This window comes from Amblyomma americanum, chromosome 5 (genome assembly GCF_052857255.1).
Source record: "Amblyomma americanum isolate KBUSLIRL-KWMA chromosome 5, ASM5285725v1, whole genome shotgun sequence".
Classification (NCBI taxonomy): domain Eukaryota; kingdom Metazoa; phylum Arthropoda; class Arachnida; order Ixodida; family Ixodidae; genus Amblyomma; species Amblyomma americanum.
Genome location: NC_135501.1, coordinates 97,133,093 through 97,155,878, shown reverse-complemented (window position 1 = coordinate 97,155,878; position 22,786 = coordinate 97,133,093).

Genomic DNA, 22,786 nt, shown 5'->3' with positions numbered 1-22,786 from the left:
AACCGCAAAATGAAACCGCACGCGTCAAATTAAAGCATGAATATACCAGCAGTTTAGCTTAGAGAAACCTTTTGCAAGATGCGATTAGGGATGCAAAAATCCTGCCAGTTAACGATTTTGCCCAGTGTGCCTCTATATTCGTTTAAGAAAACAAGAAAGGCCTTTGGAGGCGACCGCCACCTCTTAAAATGCTGGCATTCATTGCCGCAGTAGTAATACAAAGATCATCGCACCTACAAGAATCCGAAGTTCCACAGCTATAAAATACAGTTCTATCGTGATACCACAAAAGCTTATCTAACTGCCAGATCGCACACCTCATCCGTTTCTAAGCCTTGCTGCACTTTACCACTGAAATATCATGACAAATCTCGTGTTGCGTGGGAGGGTATCGTAGGTGTTCGGTTTGGTGCTTTCAATTATTTTTTCGTTGTCTATTTTTTTTAGTTTGCTTTTCAGTGTATTGCGCCTGCGCACAAAATTTCGCGAGCTTCAAAAGTGTTGATTTCTCCGAATGAACTTTCAGTTTATAGCGCTGCGTTTCTCTGTTCTTGCTCGTCTTTGTCCTTTCCAGCTGTTCGAAGATCATTTTCTATGAATTTTGCAGGCAGTCGTGTAAGAAAACTATATTGTCGCGCATAATAAAATTAAATACACTATCCTAACTCAAAGTAAGGACCGCCAATTTTTGTTGTTTCTCCTCTACAGGAGCCCAAGAGAAAGTTTCTTGCTAAAATATGCAGGAAGCTTGCTATCGCTTTTATAAAGCAACTTGCGCCACAGAACAGCTTTTGATTCCGCTAGGTTATGCCTCCTCTAACCATCACTTCTATGTTTTTTACCGATGCGCGATGTTGATAACCAGGAAATTATTATTGTAACTGTTTTACTTATTAAAGATAATGGATTGCAAAACTGAAGGAAAACCAACCACATGCCACAATTGGGTTCCGATCCCACGACCTCCGATTTTCGCGTCTAGTGGTTTACTAGCTCAGCTTCGGTGACGGCTCCCCAATATTCTTTTTTTTTTTTTGGGGGGGGGGGGTATTTTTGTTACCTCTACCCTAACCTTGAAAGTGTTAAACAGCGCCACCCTCTTTCGCAGCGGCGGACTTGTACGTCCTGTATTACCTCTATTGTGAAGTGGAATGGCCTCGAGCGGTGATGGCGAAAGCTGCGCGAGAACCCTCTTACGCTACCTAAGGCACCCAGACAGCCAGAACCGAAGTACTCATTAAGCTCTTAATCAGACAAGGGAAGGGTAATAAGGCGCTCGTTATGACATATGAAGGATATCAACAACCAACGAAATCAAGGAGGCGTTCGTTAGGCCCATGGGATTCGCGGTGCGGCACACAACTTCGGGGCTTTCAAAGGCTTTTAGCTAGCCACACTTAAGTTAAAGCTACGAATAGATATTTTAATCCCGTGTTCTGCGCATGGTAGCCTATGCGCAAAACGCGGAGAAATAGCGCGAAACACAGCATACAAGAAAGAAGACGGGACGAGCGGCACGGAACGGTCAGCGTTCGTCCAGTGTTCTTTCTTATCCGCTGTGTTTCCCGCTGTCTCCACATAATAGCCTTAGCCTCCTAAGGGTCATAGAACCCAGCGTAATGATCCTCACTTCTCTGTGGCGACACTCTCATGCCATGCTGAGCACCAGTAAAGATTTTAGCTATGCAGGTATACGATATATATATATATATATATATATATATATATATATATATATATATATATATATATATATATATATATATATATATATATATATATATATATATATATATATATATATATATACGATATATTTTATTAACTCTCACAAGGTTACATCAGCAACAAGGAGAGAGGACGCAAGGCAAAAAGCTGCGTTGTTGCAGCTTGAGAGACACCCTGCGCCCTCTGCCGGGGTGTATAGCCCAGCAGCTGATCACATGACAACAGTGGAAGGGCGCACTCACAAACACACACACAAAAAAATACAGTTACAAAGTATCTACATCTGACATTGGCATAATGTTACGCTTCTAATATCACTAGACGATATTTGACGAAAACTACTCCACATTTTTATGTACAGGGAACTCATTAACAATCACCCGAGATACAATGTAAGGTAAAGAAATTGCACGAAGCTATATATATATATATATATATATATATATATATATATATATATATATATATATATATATATATATATATATATATATCTTCTAATCATGAACTATGTACATTCAAATATGGCAATAAGTGTGACTAATTTACACCGTGAAGTCTCTTCAAGTATAATGTTGTTATTATGCAGAATATTTAAGTAATGTGATAAACTATATGTCAATGACTGCTTACCGTATGTGGTGCGGGAGAAAGGTACACACCATGACATTTTGTTTCGTGTATTGTAGGATGGGATCGAACGAGTTAGGTTGAGACTTGATAAAAGGAAATCATTATTAGTGGAAACAGCATTTTTATACATGGAGATTAGCTTGAATGGCAATAACTCTAAGATTGTCATGATATTAAACTTTTCAAAGTAGGGACCCGTATGAGTACATCACGGTACATTAGCTATTAATCTAATTGCTCGTTTTTGAACAATTAGAACTTTCATTTGGTTTTGCTTGGTTGTTTTCCCCCATACGTTGAGACAATAGGTTATATATGGCAATAAAAATGCATTGTAAATTAATATTTTTTTTAGGGGGAAGTGTGTGTCTTTTGCGGAATATGATGCCATTAATCCTGTTTATCTTAGCGCACATATTCTCAATATGTTTATCCCAATTAAGAGATTCAGTGAAAACAGCACCAAGACATTTCACAGCTCGCACGACCTCAATTCTTTTTTTCCTGACCAAAGGTCGAGATTTGCGCGCACCATTCTGTTTTTAGCGCGAAACAATATTGCTTTCGTCTTGGTAATGTTTACTTTTAGGAAATTCTTAGAGGACCATTGACGCAGGAATTCTAAGAACTGATTGCCGAGTGCTAGTAGGTCAGTTTCTGTATTACCCAAGGCAAGCATTGTGAGGTCGTCTGCATACGCTATTATGTGTACAGGAAGAGGAGCAGAAAATATATCATTAACGTAGATATTAAATAATAGCGGCCCCAGAATGCTGCCCTGGGATACACCAGAGAGGGTAGGTTGTGAGTTTGATATAGCGTGATTAAGGGAGACCATTTGTTTACGATATTTCAAATATGATTGAATTAAATATAAGCTAGTTCCTCTAATGCCATAGTGATTGAATTTGTGTACCAGTAAATCATAATTAAGCAGGTCAAATGCTTTTGGAAAATCCACAAATATTCTTAGTACAAGGAGCTTTTCCTCAAACGCATTTATTATAATCTCTTTTTGCTTAATTAGTGCCATTTCCGTGTACCTTTGTTTTCTGAAACCGAATTGACTGTCTGTTAAGACTGAATAAATTATGAATTTTCACGTAAATATTCATTTCTAGGCCTTTGGATATTATCGGAATAATTGAAATAGGCCTGTAATTAGCCATATCCGACGTAGCACCACCGTAGCACAACGGAGGAGGTAAACTCTCCTTTCATTATAAAACATCGTTCGGCGCTGCTCACACACGACCGCGTGAATTCAGGCATTAAACAACGGCACACCCATGACATGGGTGAAAAGAACTAAGCGATCCTCTCGATCAGTGTAAAGGAGTCCACAAACTGTAATTTTAATACCCGTAGTTCTTTTACCAAACTGAATGACGGGTCAACTGACCCAAAGGGCTTGCAAAGATTACTGAACATAACCAATCCGACTAAAGAAAAATGAAGGCATAACGCAGAGTCGTAAGTCCTAAAGAAAATGTATGGCTTGAAGACTATTTCAGTAATTTTTCTAAAGAAAATGTATGGTTTGAAGACTATTTCAGTAATTTTGCCACAATTGGGAATTATTCGCAAGCTTCTTGAAAGGCGATCTCAATCGCCTCCCGCAAATTTTGCGAGATACAAGCACTGATAATATATGCCTGAGCAATATTTCCAAACGAAATCAGGATTAATAATAATCTCTTAGCTGAAAATCGCGAAGGTACCACTCCAATCTCATTAGACGATCTTTTATAAGAGCTGTGCAAAAACCCTTCATGGGAAGAGGAAATCACTGCGTTGGCTCAAAACAGAGCAGAAACCACTGTGCGCTTTCATGCGAAACTTGCAATTTAAAAAAAAATATATATCTGGTCCTTTCTAGAGGAAGCTCTGGCAGGAAGAAACTGCGCTTTTTCTTGCAAGAATCCAAAAGGCGCCGTGTTGATTTCGAGCACCACTGACCAATATGCCTGAATGTGTAGTCTGCTTCTTTCTAATTTTGCAAAATGTTGTTGTTTACCATCTGGATATGTACCGCTACAAGAGAGTCGGTATCAAGTAAGTCGGTTACAGTGTATCTTACTTCCCCAAGCATAGTCTTGAGTGGTTAATTTTACTGACGCGATATGGGCTGTGACTGAGCGTTGTTCTCATTGCTAGCTTACGTGCAAACATCCGCATTTCTTTTTAGTCTCCTGTGAAGGGTAATTGGGATATACTTATGAATATTTTTCTCACATTGATTGGTTACGAGCAATGAAAAGAGGAAGAAGATATAGGCATGATAACAAAACTTTTTTTATCTCCTGTCGAGGGTATGTGCTATGTCACGAAGGCAACAACAACAACAGAACTTGAGAAATATTGTTACGACGAACTGGCAGTGGAAGACCGAGTGGCCTCTCGCGTAAAAGGACGAACGAAGAAGAAGAGGTTAATGCAGCTCCCTCTTCGTGTTGGTGCTCGCTGCTGGGAACTCTTTATTCTAACCCTCAACACTTATGAATAAATTTAAATAGTATTTCCCCGTAACATCCATGATGGAGGTGCGTCAAGACGGAACTACGTAGTGGACGATACCTACCATGGCCGACAAAGATGGAAGCATCCCCCCAAGATTCGGCAGCATCGGTGTCTTCCGTCGTCCTCACTCACCCTCGTGATCCTGGACCCTTCTCTGGCGATGATGACGCCGACGTCGAGATTTGGCTTCACAGGTATGAACGGTGCAGCGCTAACAACCGCTGAGACCAAACTTTCATGCTTGCGAACATAGTTTTTTACCTTAAGGGCACGGCGTTCAAGTGGTATAATGCCAACGAAGAGACACTGACCAGTTGGGCTGACTGCAAGAAGAAGCTTATCGACCTTTTCGGCAAACCACTCGGCCGGTAGCTTTCCGCTAAAAGAGATCTTGCCAGTCGCGCCCAGTCGTCCACGGAGTCCTACGTCTCTTATATTCAAGATGTGTTGTCTCTGTGCTACACAGTGGATACTAAGATGAGCGAGGCTGACAAAGTCAGGCATATGCTCAAGAGCATTGCAGACGACATCTTTAATCTGCTCATCTACAAAAGCTGCTAAAATATCGCCGACATCAAAAAAGAATGCCGCCGCTTCGAGGACGCCAAAAGCCGACGCATGGCCTAGCATATCGCACGCCTGCCCAACACGTCTGCGCCTTCCTCCTGGCAAGATCTTTGTTCTCGGAACCAGCCGACCTCACCTGAGAACGTGACCCGTATTGTGCACCGTGAGCTTCAAGCAAATATTCCGGCTCCATTAGCAACTCCTGTGGCCGACCAGCCGTTGACACTTCCTCTTATTTAAGCCGACGTGCGATAGGAATTTGCTAACTTGGGATTCATCTCAGTCGCCGATATTCTTTCCCCCCAAGTACCCGAAGTCCCTCCTCTTTATCCTGTCTGGCCTGTTTACCCCACTCCTCGACCACGCAATCCCTCCGAGTGGCGTACGCCTGACGACCGGCCCATATGTTTCAAATGTTCCCATGTAGGCCACATCGCGCGTCATCGCCGTAGTCGATGGTACTCCTCCCAGCGAACCCGTTCCTCGGCTCACCCTTATCGCCCCAACGCTGCCCGACCAAGCTATTTCTCGCGATCCATGGGCCCATCAATCCCCACAACCGACGTCTTGCCGCCTCGCTTGAGCCGCTCACCATCCCCACAGCGACGCCAGTCCCGCTCGCTGCAACGACCACGCGCGACTCTCTTTTTGCTTCTACGGACGACTACAGGTGGAAAATTAGCTCCTGCCGCGTCTAGGGGTGATGCTGCAGTGACGGCCCGGCCCCAAAATCCGCGTTTAGTTCTTCGTGCACCGCGGAATTTACTGACCATACAAGACGATGGAGTTGCCGTCTCTGCGGTGGTTGACACGGGCGCCCACATTTCTGTGATGAGTTCCGACTTACGTCGCCGCCTCCGCAAAGTACTGACGCCTGCTCCTACAGCCGTTGTTCGAGCTGCCGATGGCACAACGTCTCCAGTCCTCGGCCTAAATGCTGCTCGTGTGATGATTTCTGATCCCCAAACCACCGTGCTCTTTACCGTTCTCACCAACTGCCCTCATGACATCATACTCGGCCTTGATTTCCTTAGTGAGCACACGGCCCTTATTGGCTGTGCTACAAGTGTTGTTGAGTTGGACCCATCGCTCCTCTTAGAACCACCTGCCCCAGTTGAGCACCGTCTCTGTACTGCCGGGTTCACCCGCTTACCACCTGCAGCCGCTACTTACGTGTTGTTTAAATCGGTTCTACTTCTTCTCAACGGCCAGTATGTCATCACTCCTAACCTTGATTTCACCATCACAACGAATGCTGCCCTTGCACACACAATTGTCACAGTAGCAGCAAACAGCGCATGTCTAACTGTTGTCAACTTCACTACGCACGTCCAGACGTTTGCTCAAGGCATGTGCCTCGCCACGCTGTCCCCGACCGACGAGTACGTGATCTCCGCAGTCACAAACTGTGTATCGCCTTCTTCGGAGTGTCATTTCAAAGCTATTTCGAGACCTGACCATTATGCAAATAAGATCGCTTCCAAACTCTCCGCAGGCCAAGCACAGGCGCTTGCTCATTTACTGGCATCCTTTCAGGACATATTTGATTTCAATGACCGCTCTTTAGAGCGTACGACTATTGTGCAGCATCGTATCAACAGCGGTGACGCCGCTCATCTGCACCGCCGGCCTTACAGGGTGTCCAGTTCCGAACGCCAAGTGATACAAAAGGAAGTTGAAAAGATGCTCGATAAGGACATCATCGAACCGTCCTCCAGTCCTTGGGGCTCTCCCGTCGTCCTTGTTAAGAAGACAGACGGCAGTTGGCGTTTCTGCATTGATTACCGCCACCTGAACCTCATCACAAGAAGAGACGTGTACCCACTCCCAAGGATCGATGACGCTCTCGACTGCCTCTACAGATCTCAATACTTTTCTTCCATTCATCTTCGTTCCGGTTATTGGCAATTCGCCGTTGATGAGCAGGACCGCGAAAAAACAAATTTTGTCACATTTAACGGTTTATACGAGTTCACAGTCGTGCAGTTCGGATTTTTTTTTTGCACCAGCCACCTTCGAAATGATGACGGACTCGCTCCTTCGCAAATTTAAGTGGACTACGTGCATGTACTACCTCGACGATGTTGTTGGCTTCTCGGCCACCTTTGCCTCGCACCTTGAACGTCTCAGCAGTATCCTGACTGTATTTCGTACGGGTGGACTACAGCTCAACTCGTCCAAATGCCGATTCGGCCACAGGCAACTCACCCGCCGCGGTGGCTCAGCGGTTAGGGCGCTCGACTACTGATCCGGAGTTCCCGGGTTCGAACCCGACCGCGGCGGCTGCATTTTTATGGAGGAAAAACGCTAAGGCGCCCGTGTGCTGTGCGATGTCATTGCACGTTAAAGATCCCCAGGTGGTCGAAATTATTCCGGAGCCCTCCACTACTTCACCTCTCTCTTCCTTTCTTCTTTCACTCCCTCCTTTACCCTTCCCTTACGGCGCGGTTCAGGTGTCTAACGATATATGAGACAGATACTGCGCCATTTCCTTTCCCCAAGAAAGCAATTGTAATTATTTTCACCGGCAAGTCACCAATCTTGGACATCTCGTCGACGCCTCCGGCGCTCGTCCTGATCCCGCTAAAATTGAAGCGGTGCAAAATTTTCCTTGTCCACAGTCCCAGAAGGACGTGCGCAGTTTTCTTGGGCTGTGTTCCTACTTTCGCCGTTTTATTCAAGATTTTGTCCGTATCGCTCGTCCCCTCACTGACCTACTGAAGACCGTCACCGGGTTTACCAGGGGGCCCTGATCAACAAAATGCGTTCTCCACGCTAGTCCGCCTGCTGACGTGATCACCGATTCTGGCACATTTTGATCCCGCGGCCCCTACTGAACTCCGCGCAGACGCCTGCGGCTACGGGATCTGAGCAGTGCTCGCACAACGCTCTCGAGGTCCAGACCGCGTCGTATCGTATGCTAGCCGCCTGCTTTCACCTGCCAAGCGAAATTACTTGATTACCGAACGGAACTGCCTCGCCCTGGTTTAGGCTGTAGCTAAATTCTGCCCATACTTGTTCGGGCGTGTTTTTCTGTTTTCTCGGACCACCATGACCTTTGCTGGCTGTCCTCGCTGAAAGATCCCTTCGGGCGTCTTGGCCGCTGTGCGCTACGCCTTCAGTGTTCGTACACTGTTGTGTACAAGTCTGGACGTCTTCATCAAGACGCTTACTGCCTATTTCGGTACCCTGTCGAGCCACCTGATCTCAGTGACACTGACGACATCCCTTCCCTGTTCGGCATTTCTGATCTACACAACATCGCGGAGGAGCAGCGCAAGGACCCATAGTTGCATACCATCATCGAGGGCCTCAGCTCTGGAAGCTCGGCGTGCTCCCTGCAGCTCTTCAATAGCAAAAATGGCATCCTCTATCGCGGCAACTTCCGTCCTGGCGGGCCCTCCCACCTTTTAGTCATTCCCCAGTAGCTGCGGTTTTCTATCATCGCAGAACTCCATGACATGCCTGCCGCTGGACACCTAGGTGTGGCAAGAACCTACGACCGGATACGGCGCCGCTTCTTTTGGCCTGGCTTATACCGTACAGTCCAGCATTACGTCACCACTTGCGACCTCTGTAAACGCAGGAAGAAGCCTTCGGCACCACCTCCTTGTCTTCTGCGCCCTATAGACGTGGCCATGGAGCCGTTCCATCGTGTAGGGCTCGACCTCCTTGGACCATTCCCGAACTCGTAATCCGGAAATAGGTGGGTCGTAATAGCCACCGACTATGCCACTCGATACGCTATCACCCGTGCATTGTCTACGAGATGCGCGACCGATGTCGCTGACTTCCTTTTGCACAATCTTATTCTGCAGCATGGTTCCCCTCGTCAATTACTCACGTACCGCCGACGCTATTTCATGTCTCGAGTTGTTGACGACATCATGCGCTAACGTTCAACCAAGCACAAGATTGCTACGGCATACCACCCGCAGACGAACGGGCTAACCGTGCGTTTGCACCGGACATTAACAGACATGTTGTCTGTGTACGTCTCCCCCGACCACAAACGACTGTGATCTCGCCTTGCCCTATGTGACGCTCGCTTACAACACCTCCCCGCATGACACAACTGATTACTCTTCGTTTTTTCGCTTATATGGGAGGCACGCCGTCCTGCCTTTAGACACACTTGTACCACCCTCTGACAGTCCTGTCACCGCCTACGACCGTGACGCCATTGTTCAAGCTGCAGACTCTCGCCAAATCGCCCGTAGTCGGCAAAAACGTCCCAGCAAGCACAGAAGTCTCTGTACGACAATAGCCATCGCCACGTCGCTACGAACCGGGGTCGCTCGTTCTTCTGTGGTCTCCTTCCCGCCGCATCGGTCTCTCTAAGAAACTTTTGTCCTCCTACCGTGGCCCTTACTGTGTGGTGCGTCAGGTCACCGACGTCATGTATGAAGTTGCTCATGCGCCTGCATCCTCATCAGGTAGACCACTCAGCGAGACTGCTCATGTCATGCGCCTCAAGCCCTGTTCTGCACTTGCTTGTTTGCGAAGTGCTTGCTCAATTCTGAATTTTTTTCTTTCTTCCCATTGTCCACATAGAGCTCTAGACCACTCGAATGATGCGGTCTGTTCTAAATCAATAACAACCGCTCCTGACTGGTGGTCCAGATGCAGCTTTTCAAGACATGATGATTTTAACACATTGCATGGTACTGTTTTTCGCGATGATATGGTATGGTAATGTATGATATGGTGTGGCATGCCATGGTATGCCATGGCACGGGGCAGTGTATAGGGCTCAACGCCCTATGGTGGCACATTTGCATTGAACGACACTGTATTGGAGGGCTCAGGATTAATTTCCACCACCTCGAGTTCTACAAGCTGCACTAACATCATACTACCCAAAGACGCTCTATTACTTCACCTCCATCCAATTGCTGCCGCCACGGACCGTACAAGATCCTGCGTCCTTTGGTTTGCTGCTCTAACGTTATAGCCATAAGGTCAATAGGGGCGAGGGGAGGAGGGGGAAGGCCTGACGAATTTATTATTGCCACAGTCTAGCCAAATACTCCTGGCACGCCTGCACTCGCAGATCCAGACGTCCTGAAAGACCCGAACGGTGACATTTATTAGTGAGTTTCTAGCTTCAATTTTAAGCGTTTATGTACATTATATAAACATTTAGTCCAAACCATACAGCCAAAGCGGCTCGCTTCTGAACCACACCATGTGGCTTCTAATGCATCCTTAGTGAGCAGAATCTCCTTAAGGTGAGAAGATTGAGGTCCTGCCCCTTGCAATGGGTCGGACTTCAATGAACGCATCAGAATCCTCACTACACGGCTCAGAAGGAAACATCATTGAGGACTAAACTTCTGACAAAGGCTGTACATGAAAAGCCTCCCGCGGCAAGGGAGGTTGCCGACGGCCGCTTTGGTGAAACTGGCGACGCGACTGTGGGAGCATTGGAGGCATTTATTATTGGGAGCGTAAAAATTGTGTAGAAGTCTTGGACGAATTGAACCTTCCCTCGGCCGGTGGTCATTGTGACGCTGAAATTGCACTGTTAACTGTTGCCGCAACAAGGCCGAAAGCGCTTCTTTCTGAGAAGTGATGCGTCTGGGGCGGCGATGAACAGGGATCTTATAAGATTTATTTCGCCTCCATCTAACAGAGCTAGAGAACACGCCTGCCTACCGCTATTTCTGTCGTCTTCGGATAGAAAGCATGCTCGCCTGCAGTCACGTGACCAAAGCGAGCTTTCGGGCCTGCCTTAATAGGCAAGCCATTACAGAAAACCGCGGGAGACTGGCGAATAACACAGAATGATTTCGAAAGCGCCGATGACTATTGCTTTGCATGCGAAACACATTATTGATACATGTTTTTATCTTAACCTAATGAATCAAGAAATGAATGCGTGGCTGTGTCATATGATGTGTGCCCACTGCTGTTTAAAATGTCAAAAATGCGTGTCTTCCGTTATTTTAAATGCCGTAATGACCGTTCCAGGCGGTCTGTAGCCTACGTTACCTTTAATCGAAGGTCCTGCACGAGCCATTCAGTTTAACGTCTGCATTTCAAGCAGTGCTTGTGAAGGAACAAAGGTGGGCACTGTACATCTTGATCACCATTTAAGACATTTCTGTGTACGCGCCAGGAAATATTTCTTAGTCAGATACGTTCATTATTCTGATTCTATACTCACCATTCCTGGTAGAGAGAAGGAATATATGCCAGAGAAAAATGTTCGCCTCTCCGTGCAATTCAAAATCATGCCACTTCCAGATACAATCAGGACAACATCGTCCGGATGTCTTTACCCACCCATCCGATGGTCCCAGGCCACGAGATTTGCTTCTAATTGCTGTTTTGTCCGACAACCACTGCGCTCGCCCAACGGTAAACCTAAAGTAATCTACATAATGCTCGACACCTTCCGTTGCCTAAACCTTGTGGTAAGATTTCCCATAAACATTCTAGCACCTCAGCGCCCTTAGGATAGCGCTAGAAACAAAACAATGAAGAGAACTACACAATTGAAAGAAAGATTAACATGCTCCCTATTTGAACTGTCGGATTCGAAGATCAAATGCCCTCTGAAGTTCTGTCCATGATATCGTTTGCGCAGTACCGAAACACTACACGTAGCGCCCACACGCGCAAGTCCAGAACTGGCGATGATTCGCTTCGCAATTCTTATTCCACTCATTTTTAGGAGCAGCTCACATGCGTTGATTGTCGAAGCGTATCATAAACCAGTTTCGCTCCAGTAAAAGGTTATTTGGTCTAAGATGTCAGAAAAAAAAGAGGGTGCAGGCAGAACAAACGCATAGTCAATATAACAAGAAAAACTTCGAGCCCCCAAGACCGTGATTCTTATAGTGAGGTGGAGCCAATAAAATTGGTGGTAAAAGCTGTTCGTTTCTAATAGAATAGCTGCAAGACCAAAAGCTCGCTGGCGTTACGAGGATATGTTTGCAGTTTTTCACTAAAGTTGATTGTGATGACGGCGAATAGGAGGCAAGTACAAGGAAGACTCAGAAAAAGAGCAGGAGAGGTGCAAAGTTTGAATGTTGTTTACTCTCCCAAACTTTCTTTTTTGCACTAAGAAACCAAGTCATATCAAACAAGCCATCCGCAAAAAAAGTTTAAAATCGTCCGCAACTGTAAGCATACAGGCTTTTGGCGAGACTGCTTACGGTCACAAAAACAACTCAGCAGAGGAAAGTGCACAGCTCAAGATTGAAAAGCAAATTACCGGACTTAGTCCTAAGATTATTCAAGTGCCATAAACCAAAATTAAAAATAAATTCCACCAGTAGCCCGGATTTATAAACGCGTCACACTTGCGCATTTCTTCAAAGCAAACAAGACGCTATAACTTTTAACGCCCCTACATTAGTTAAACATGTGTTGAAGAGATTACAGTCAACTTCCTTCCTTATTTTCTTGTCGCTGTCCTTTTTGCGCCCTCTTTGGAATCAATTTTATCAATCTAGCCGAACGCTCGGCTAGTTTGTTGGTTTCTGTAGAGAAAAATTGCGAAAAATATTGAACGAGCACAAGGGCCGAAGCAAAGGAAGATGCAGGAAACGCATAGCTCTAAACAAAGATGTTGCCGAAGTTCCCGCGGTGAAGGCCACATAAGGGCGAACCTGCCGCACTAAAGATCGAATAATCACTTATACCACCTAAACAAGAAGCTCTCGGTAGATAGCGCGAATGTGTGCCCTGGGGGCCCAAGCTGAATTTTTCTCATATACTGTACATGACTACTAGGAAGCACCTGAGCTGCTTTGTAGCAGCTGCCGCGTCATTATTTCCGAACAGTGCCGGGGCTTTCGCGAGACAACAAAACAACACTGAACATATGAATGGCCTGCATACAACGCAACGTTATGCAGAGACAGGGATAGTTGGAGAAACATGGTAAAGGCCTTTGCCCTGCAGTAGGCGTAGTCAGGCTTATATTGATAATGATGATGATTACCAGTTTTGACGGACATCAGACGACCAGTTAATTGTCTTAATTGGTAAGATGGTAACTAATTTTAATACTTCACTTTTTAACAAGTAGAGTTATTGTTGCCCGTAGTTACTAATAGCAATATAGGTTTTTATAATTTCGAAAACGCGATTACCTTCGATGCCGTGGCTGGAGAAAATTCGGCTGCATCGTGCGAGATTACATTCGCTTTCGAGAGCATGCAGGCAACGCAATTGCTCCGGGGCACGTCAGTACTCGAAAAAACCAAATTTTGTCAATCCGCAGCGCCAAGGCTAATGTAGTTTTCGAAATTCTAAAAACTAATCTGGCTATCGCTAACGACCGGGTGCATATCTCTAATCGCAACTAGGCGCGCAACTGTACTAGCTAAAAAGTTTATTATTAAATGTTAGTTAACTAGCTTACAAATTAAGATCATTCACCGTTTTTTTTGGTATCCGCCAACACTGCTAATACTATAATAATGAAGCGGGTAGACGACGACGAAGTTCGGGGTGTGTTATGAGTGCCGCTCGTAGCTGTTACTTCGCAGGTGTACATAGCTGTAAATATTTTCCTTCCCACAACATATTTGGTGGAGGTGCGGATTTCCACTACGCCTACCGACGTCGGAGCTCCGCAGCGGCCGCAAGCTGCCTTCGCTCACTATGACCCAACACGCGTCCCAGCAAGCATCGCCATCGACCACGCCATCGCTCTTTCTTTCTTCCCCTCGCGACCCTGGGACATTTTCTCGCACCGACAACGTTGACTTGGACGACTGGATCCACATGTATGAACGCGTGAGTACATACAACAGCTGGGACCCGACCCTTATGCTCACGAATGTCATTTTCTATCTAAGACACCGCCCGAGCTGGTACGAAACTCACGAAGATGATTTGACCAACTGGGACGTCTGCAAGCAGAAACTGCACGAGATGTTTGGATGGCCGCTCGACTCGCAGCTAAGAGGGACCTTACACCCCGAGCTCAAACGTTTACGGAGTCCTATGTATCCTACATTCAGGACGTGTTGGCCCTCTGCCACAAAGTTGACCATAACTTGCTCGAATCTCGCAAAGTGGGTCACGTGTTGAAGGGGATTGCCGACGATGCCTTCAATCTGCTCGTATACAAGAACTGCACTACAGTCCACAGGGTTATTCAGGAATGTCGCCGCTTCCGGGATGCTAAAAGCAGGCGTAGTAGCCAGCCGCACACAGGCCTCTCCAACACGAATACGACTTCCTCATGTGAAGACCTGCTGCATCGGCAAACTGCAGCGCCTCCAGAAAATGTGCCCCGCATCATTCGACGCGAACTCGAAGCTGTTTCCCTGCCTCCCTGCATCTACGTGATGGCGAAACCCACTTGCCCACCATCTCTATGGCACAAGCCGTCGTCAGTCAACAGCTTGCAAAAATTTGGTCTCCGGCCCGTCAGCGCCATACGTCCTTCATCACCACCCTAAATCACTGCGATTGCTCCTGAACGACCTTCGTACTTCACTCCGCGTCGACGTAACCCTAACGACTGCCGGACACCCGACGACAGGCCCATTTGTTTCCTCTGCCACCGCATTGGACACATCTCCCGTCACTGTCGCAATTATTTGTACCGTGATAGCACATGCCGTCCTCCAAGCTCTCGCCGTAACGACGAACAGTCCAGCCACTACACGCCCCCTCCAGCCCAGCAGAGTGCTACCGTCGACGGCCAGATTTCCCACTCCAGCCGCTTCCCGTCGCCCCTCCGTCGGCAGTCTCGTTCGCCCCTACGCCGTCGCTCCTCTCCTGTCCCCTACGGACGCTCGCAAGCGGAAAACTAGACGCTGCAGCGTCTGGAGGTGACGCTGCAGTACAACCCCAGTCCCAAAATCCTCGCTTAGGCCTCCGCGCACCCCAAACTTTTCTCGCTATAATGTCGATGGAGTCCCAGTGAGAGCCCTGATAGATAACGGGTGCGCACGTGTCCTTCATGAGTTCAACTCTACGACGCCGCCTCAGAAAAGTACTGACCCCTGCACCCACAGCCGTCCTCCAGCCGTTCTCCAATGCACAACCCGTGTGACCATATCCGGACGCCATACATCCGTTCTATTCTCTGTTCTGGACCAGTGCCCTCATGACGTCATTTTTGCCTTCGACGTCCTTTCTCAGCATTCAGCCCTCATCAACTGCGCCACCAGTGTTGTCCAGCTTGACCTTCTCCTTTGTGCTGAGTCGCCGTCACAAGTTGTACCTCGTCTATGTGCTGTCGACCTTGTCAGTCTACCGCCTCAAGCCTCAACTTACATTCCTTTCTCATCCGTTCCCCCTGTCCGTGATGGTCACTACGCAGTAACCCCGGAACTTGACGTCAATCTCACACGAAGTATTGCGCTTGCGCATACTTTCTAACAATATCGGCAAACAGAGCGTACCTTCTGGTTCTGAACTTTGGCTCGTCTGTCCAACCGCTCCCGCAAGGCATGCCACTCGCCACGCTGTTCCCTGCTGCCGAATGTGTCATATCAGTTGTGGACAGCTGCTTACCTTCCACTCATCAATGCCTGCTGCCTGCAGTCACATCAACAGAGAAACCAACAGACCACTGCGCCGACATGATCTGTTCCGACTTACCGCAGGGGCAAGCTGACCATCTTAGGTGCCTCTCATCATCTTTTCACGACATCTTCGACTTTCATGCCCTTGTTTCGGCTCATACCTCTCTAATGACGCATCGCATAAACACCGGTGATGTCTCCCCTCTCCACAGACGTGCGTACCGCGTGTCAAGCGCTGAACGCACCGTCATAAATCAAGAGGTGGATACGATGCTCGCCAAAGACATCATCAAGCCCTCGTCAAGCCCTTCAGCTTAACCAGTTGTCCTGGTAAAAGGAAGGACGGCAGCTGGTGCGTCTGCATTGATTACCGGCACATCAACCGCATAACAAAAAAGGACGCTTACCCTCTCCCGAGGATCGATGGCGCATTAGATTGCCTCCACGGCACCAAATGTTTCTCTTGAATTGATCTTCGATCGGGGTACTAGCAAATTGTCGTTGATGAAAAGGAGCGTGAAAAGACCGGCTTCGTGATGCCTGATTGCTTATAACAATTTAAACTCATGCCATTCGGACTCTGTAACGCGCCGGCTACCTTTGAACGAATGATGGACTCTTCTTCGCGGCTTTAAGTGGTCTACCTGCCTCTGCTACCTAGACGATGTTGCGGTTTTCTCGCCTACTTTTTCCACGCACCTCGAACGCATCTCCAGTATTTTGACAGTGTTCCGTAACGCCGGACTCCAGCTGAATTCATCGAAATGCGAATTCGGTCGCCGCCAACTAACTATTCTCGGACACCTGGTTGACGCTTCTGGTGTCCGCCCAGATCCAGTCAAAATTCAAGCCATGTTGTACTTTCCTCTTACTAGGTCGTCGAAAGGTGCGCTCAGCTTTGTCAGCTTGTGCTTGTGTTTTCGCCGTTTTAGCAAAGATTTCGCAGGCATCGCTCGCCCCCTCACCGACGTTCTTGTGAACGACACCCCCTTTATCTGGGGCCCTGCTCAAGAGGACTCCATTTCCTCCCTCTTTCGTTTGCTGCCCTATCCGTCCATCTTAGCCCATTTTGACACGTCGTCTCCCACAGAGGTTCGCACCGACGCCTCCGGATATGGGATCGGTGCCGCGCTAGCCCAGCGTCAACAGGGCCAAAATCACGTCATCGCTTATGCAAAATTAGTCAATTACTGAACGCGAGTGTCTCGCCCTTCTCTGGGCTGTCGCTAAACTCCGACCGTACCTGTCCGGCCACTCATTCGTTGTTGTCACTAATCACTACGCTATCTGTTGGTCTGTCTTCACTAAAAGGTTCCAACTGTCGCCCTGGTCTCTGAGCTTTGCGCCTCCAAGAATAATCATACTCTGTAGTGTACAAGTCCGGTCGTCCCGACCAGAACGCTGACTGTTTATCACAATATCCTGTGGAGCCACTCGGCCTAGAAGACGCTGAGACCCTGCCCTGCCTCTTAGCTATCACTGCTCTCGCCGACATTGTCAACGAACATCGCCACGACTTATCTTTACGACCTATCTTTGATGGCCATCGCTCTCCAAACCAATCTCCGTCTCTGCAACTTTATGCGCTTCAGAATGACTTTTTGTATCGCCGCAAAGTACGCTCCGATGGTCCTCCACTGCTGCTCGTCATACTCCAACATCTACGCTCTTCTGTGCTTGAAGAATTGCATGATCTGCTGACTGCCGGCAACCTTGGCGTGTCCCGCACGTACGCTCGAGTGCGGCACCCATTTTTTGGCCTGGTCTGTATCGTTCCGTCAAGCGTTACATTGCCGTGTGCGACCTATGTCAACGACGAACAAGGCCCCCCACTTTTCCTGCCGGTCTTCTACAACCCATCGACGTACCTACGAAACCTTTTCACCATGTTAGCCTCGACTGTCTTGGTCATTTCCTGACGTCCCTCTCCCGCAACAAGTGGATCGCTGTCGCAACTGATTATGCGACTCGGTACGCCATCACGCTTGCTTTGCCTACCAGCTACGCTACCGATGTAGCTTATTTCCGTCTTGAAGACGTAATTTTACACCATGGCGCCCCTTGTCAACTGCTCACCGACCGCGATCGTTATTTTCTGTCCCGAGTGATTAATGACATTCTTCGTTCATGTACTACGCAGCACCAGCTCGCGACAGCTTACCATCCACAAACGAACGGGTTTACGGAGCGGTTCAGCCGCACGCTCACGGACATGTTAGCAATGTACGTTTCGCCAGACCACCGAGATTGGGACGCAGCCTTGCCGTATGTGACGTTTGCGTATAACTCGTCACGGCATGACATAACAGGCTATTCCTCTTTCTACCTTTTGTTTTATATGCACTCCATCTTGCCTTTGGGCACACTCAGGCCGCTTTCTTCAGTCCCCACAACTGCTTACGCTCAGGACGTCATCGCCCAGTCCATGCTGGCGCGCCAAATAGCCCGTGGTCGGCTCCGTGCCTCTCAAGCTTCCCAGAAGTCCGCCTACGACCGCCGTCACCGGGCCGTCGAATGTAACCTCGAATCACTCGTCCTTCTTTGGACGCCGTCACGCAGCGTCGGTCTCTCCGAAAAGCTCCTTTCTAACTACTGTGGCCCTTACCGTGTGGTGCGCCGTGTCACTTGCTCTCCTTACGTCCTCGCCATCGTCCTCCGGCCGCACCCCGGACGTCGTCCATGTATGCAGCCTAAAACCTTATCACGACCCTCATACGTCGCCACTCTAACGCCGCGACGACATTTCATCAGCCGGGGGTGCTGAAGCGGGTAGACGACGATATTGAGAAAGTGAACGAGTGGATGAAGACGAAGACGACAACGAAGTTCTGGCTGTTTTCTGAGTCACGCTTGTAGCTGTCAATTTGCTTGTGTACAATGCTGTAAATATATTCTTTCCCGCTACAATAATATTACTTTATGGGGAAAGGAAATAGCGCAGTATCTGTCTCTTATGTTGACGGACACCTGAACCGCGCCGCAAAGGGAGGGATAAAGGTGGGAGTGAAAGAAGAAAGAAAGAAAGAGGTGCCGCAGTGGAGAGCTCCGGAATAATTTAGGCAAACCTGGGGATCTTTAACGTTCACTGACATCGCACAGCACAGGGGTGCCTTAGCGTTCTGCTTCCACAAAGACGCAGCCGCGGCGGTCGGTTTCGAAGCCTGGAACTCCGGATCAGTAGCCGGAGTTCCCGGGTTCGAACCCGACCGCGGCGGCTGCGTCTTTATGGAGGCAAAACGCTAAGGCACCCCTGTGCTGCGCGATGTCAGTGAACGTTAAAGATCCCCAGTTTGTCGACATTACCCGGAGCTTCCACTACGGAACCTGTTTCTTCCTTTCTTGTTTCACTCCCCCATTTACTATATCTCTATGCCGCAAAAGTTACATTTTTACCCCAAAAAGCTTATCCTTGAAAGCGCTCACTGTAATACCCGTTATATACTTGAGATTCACTGATGCATATTTAGCAAATATGTAGTAATTACTTTCATTTTCAAATAACTAACTTCGAGGCCTTTTTTATGTATATTAGATGTGTCGTAAACCGTGTCATTAAACCTTGTTCTCAGAGAAAGAAACTGCTTTAGTATTTCGAAGGTCCTTTTGGGAACAGTGAGTGTAATTCAGGAAGCAAAAATATTAGCGAAGACTTTTCAATGAAAGCTGAATCACTGTGACCTGTAGCAGCGAACGAAATGAACTGAACAGCGGCGATAGCAACTAGCGCGACTCTCAGCGGTGCGTACCTAGAAACTATGCAGAAACTTCTACACAACAGGTGTACATTGTGCAGATGTTTCTAGAGCCTTGCAGTGGAAGCGCTTATACCATTTCATTCCGAACAATCGAGGCTCTTCCAGTGGCCACACATTCAATTGCTCGCCTCTATGGGACGCGCACTGCTGGCGGCCTGAATTAACGAACACAGTTTTATAGTTATACTGAACCAACCGTCGCAGAAATATCGCCGCGAGGCTTCGTTTGATTTGCTATGCATGCTGCTAGCTACGTGAAAAGGCCCATGTACCCCCTCCCCCAAAGACGTCTTTGTCTCCACATTACTGGCGATAAAAACGAAATCAATATAGAAACAGCGCCATAAATGGTGCTTGCGGTCTATGCTACATGTGATAATACACTTTGCATCTTCTAGATTGGAATGTTCATGATTAAACTGCGCGAAAGAAACAGGGACAAAGAGAAGAAAACACGTACACACAGAGAGCGCAGACTTCCAACTTTTATTCGAAAAACGCTTTCGAGCATCCCTTTTAAATGCACCAGCCCACCACGTGACACAGCCCCAATCCAACACAGCATATAAGTTTAACCGTTTTGTAAAGCCAAACTGGAGAACCAGTCTAAAGACCCCAAATGTATGCGTGCCTAAACACCCTTGATACCTAGATAAAAGAAGAGAGATAGAGAAAAACCTGACGGTGAAACCAAAAATTCAAAGACAACGAAAACGAAGACGGCCTAACCATGTATTACGAGCGGTAATCTTATTGAGCAAAGGAATGAGACGTCAAACCAAGAGTAACAACAGTCAAAGATGAACGTGCAAGCACTAAAATTAGGCAGAAAAGTATAAAAACGAAACCATATGAATGATACAAAACAAGATTAGCTACGAGGCTTAAACCATGAAACTGAGAGTGAATTATGGAAACAACCATAAACAAAGGTAAAGGTGACGCGAGAATGACAAAGGCTAAAACCAGGGTAAAATCTATGAAGTATGGAAACAACAAGTAACAAGAGTAAAGGTGCAGGGTTAAAAAGGACAGTTTCAAGGATGGAAACAAGAAGCAAGAGTAAGGGTGCAGGGTTTAAAATAAGGACAGTTTCAAGTGTTACTTTCTAAAAGCGAGATTTCTTTATCCGAAAGCAAAATGGACGGTGTGCTCACACAATTGTTCGCATTCTTTGCGATTAAGAAGGCCTCAATTATTTCCCTTTCTGTTTTAGTTCTAGCCGTATCGAGGAAATTTGTGCTTTCGAGAAACGGGTGGCAACCTCTCTTTCTGCACTTTTTACAGTGTAAAGCTAAATTGCCTCCTGAGTTGGTAGACAGATTGCAAACGTATTCAGCTGCCCTCTCATTGAAGCATCGCCCAGTTTGGCCGATGTATATCTTTCCACAGGACAATAGAACCTGATAGATAACTTCTTTGGCACACACTGTGTACTCCAGGCTGTGATTTAAGGTGCATCTTTTCTTTCTCTCTTATCTGTTCAAGATAGCACACACTTTAGCAAGCTTACACGGCGACGCAAACACAAGTTGGACGCCGTATCTTCCTGCAACTTTCTTTAAATTGTGTGACACACGGTACACGTAAGGCATGACACACACAGGTTTTCGTTCTTCGTTCGCTTTTCGGTTTGTGTTCTTCATGCTCTGTAGCAAGCTTTCGCAAACACAGGTTATCATTTCCCTTGGATACCCAGCAGCATACAGTCTCTCAATCTGACGGCTGAGACTGAAACTCATTTTGTGCTGACAAGCCTTTTCTAGAGCGGAACGGCAGGCTAGGTGACCGATCGCTCTTTTTACCTACTTTGAATGTGCGCTGTCATAGGGTAGAAATTGCTTGTTCAATCTGGGGTTGAAACTGTCCTTTTTAACGCTGCACCTTTACTCTTGTTACTTGTTGTTTCCATCCTTCATAGATTTTTGCCTGTTTTTAGCCTTTGTCATTTTCGAGTCGCCTTTTCCTTTGCTTATTGTTGTTTCCATAATTCACTCTCAGTTTCTTGGTTTTAGCCTCGTTGTTAATCTTGTTTTGTATTATTCATATGGTTTCGTTTTTATGCTTTTCTCCCTACTTTTATTGCTTGCACCTTCATCTTTTACTGTTGTTATTGTTGGTTTCACGTCTCATTCCTTTGCTCAGTAAGATTATCGCTCGTAATACATGGTTAGGCCGTCTTCGTTTTCGTTCTCTTTGAAGTTTTGGTTTCACCGTCAGGTTTTTATCTTCCTTTCTTCTTTTATATAGGTATCGAGGGTGTCCAGGCACGCATACATTTGGGGTCTTCAGACTGGTTCTCCAGTTTGGCTCTACTAAACTGTTAAACTTACCTGCTGTGTTGTATTCGGGTTGTGGCACGTGGTGGGCTGATGCATTTAAAATGAATGCTCGAAAGCGTTTTAAGAATAAAATTTAGATGTCGGCGCTCTGTGTGTGTACGTGTTTTCTTGCATTTGTCCCTGTTTCTTTCGCGCAGTTTAATCGTGAACGAGAATACCAACTATCCCGCCAGAAAATCCTCCTTGAGATTTGAAAGACGAAGCAGAGCCTCTCTAGACTTCAGCTAAAACATAATTACGGCACACTTAGGTGTTTCCAACATCCGCCATGTGCTCAATAGGCCAATGAGGGATATGTATTCGAGTAGCGGTCGGGTTTGTACCAAAGCATTCAACCATGTCCAGACAGCGCAAGCCAGCTGCAACACTGGTCGGACTAAAACGTAGCTACGCGTAGACAATAGCCCAGAGCTACACAATCCGCACTGCAACGAAGCATTCCCGAGAGAACGAGCTTAATTTAAAGCCTCGTCGCACATGCTTTTGTTTGCTCGGGACAAAGCCTGGCATGTCGCTTTCACGCCGTCTTGAAGTGACCCGAAAGCCCTGGCTGCCCCTAATTGCAGAAACTTCCGGGACTGGACAGAACAAAGGGCTTCATTCGCAACCTAGTAGAAAACTTCAGTGGAAGTTCACACTTGTGGCTCGCATACGCTAAGAGCGGAACGCTGGAAACAGCGGTCGATAGCAGTGGAATAATAACGCGGCTTTGGGAACAGCGATGACCGCCGTCTATCCTTTG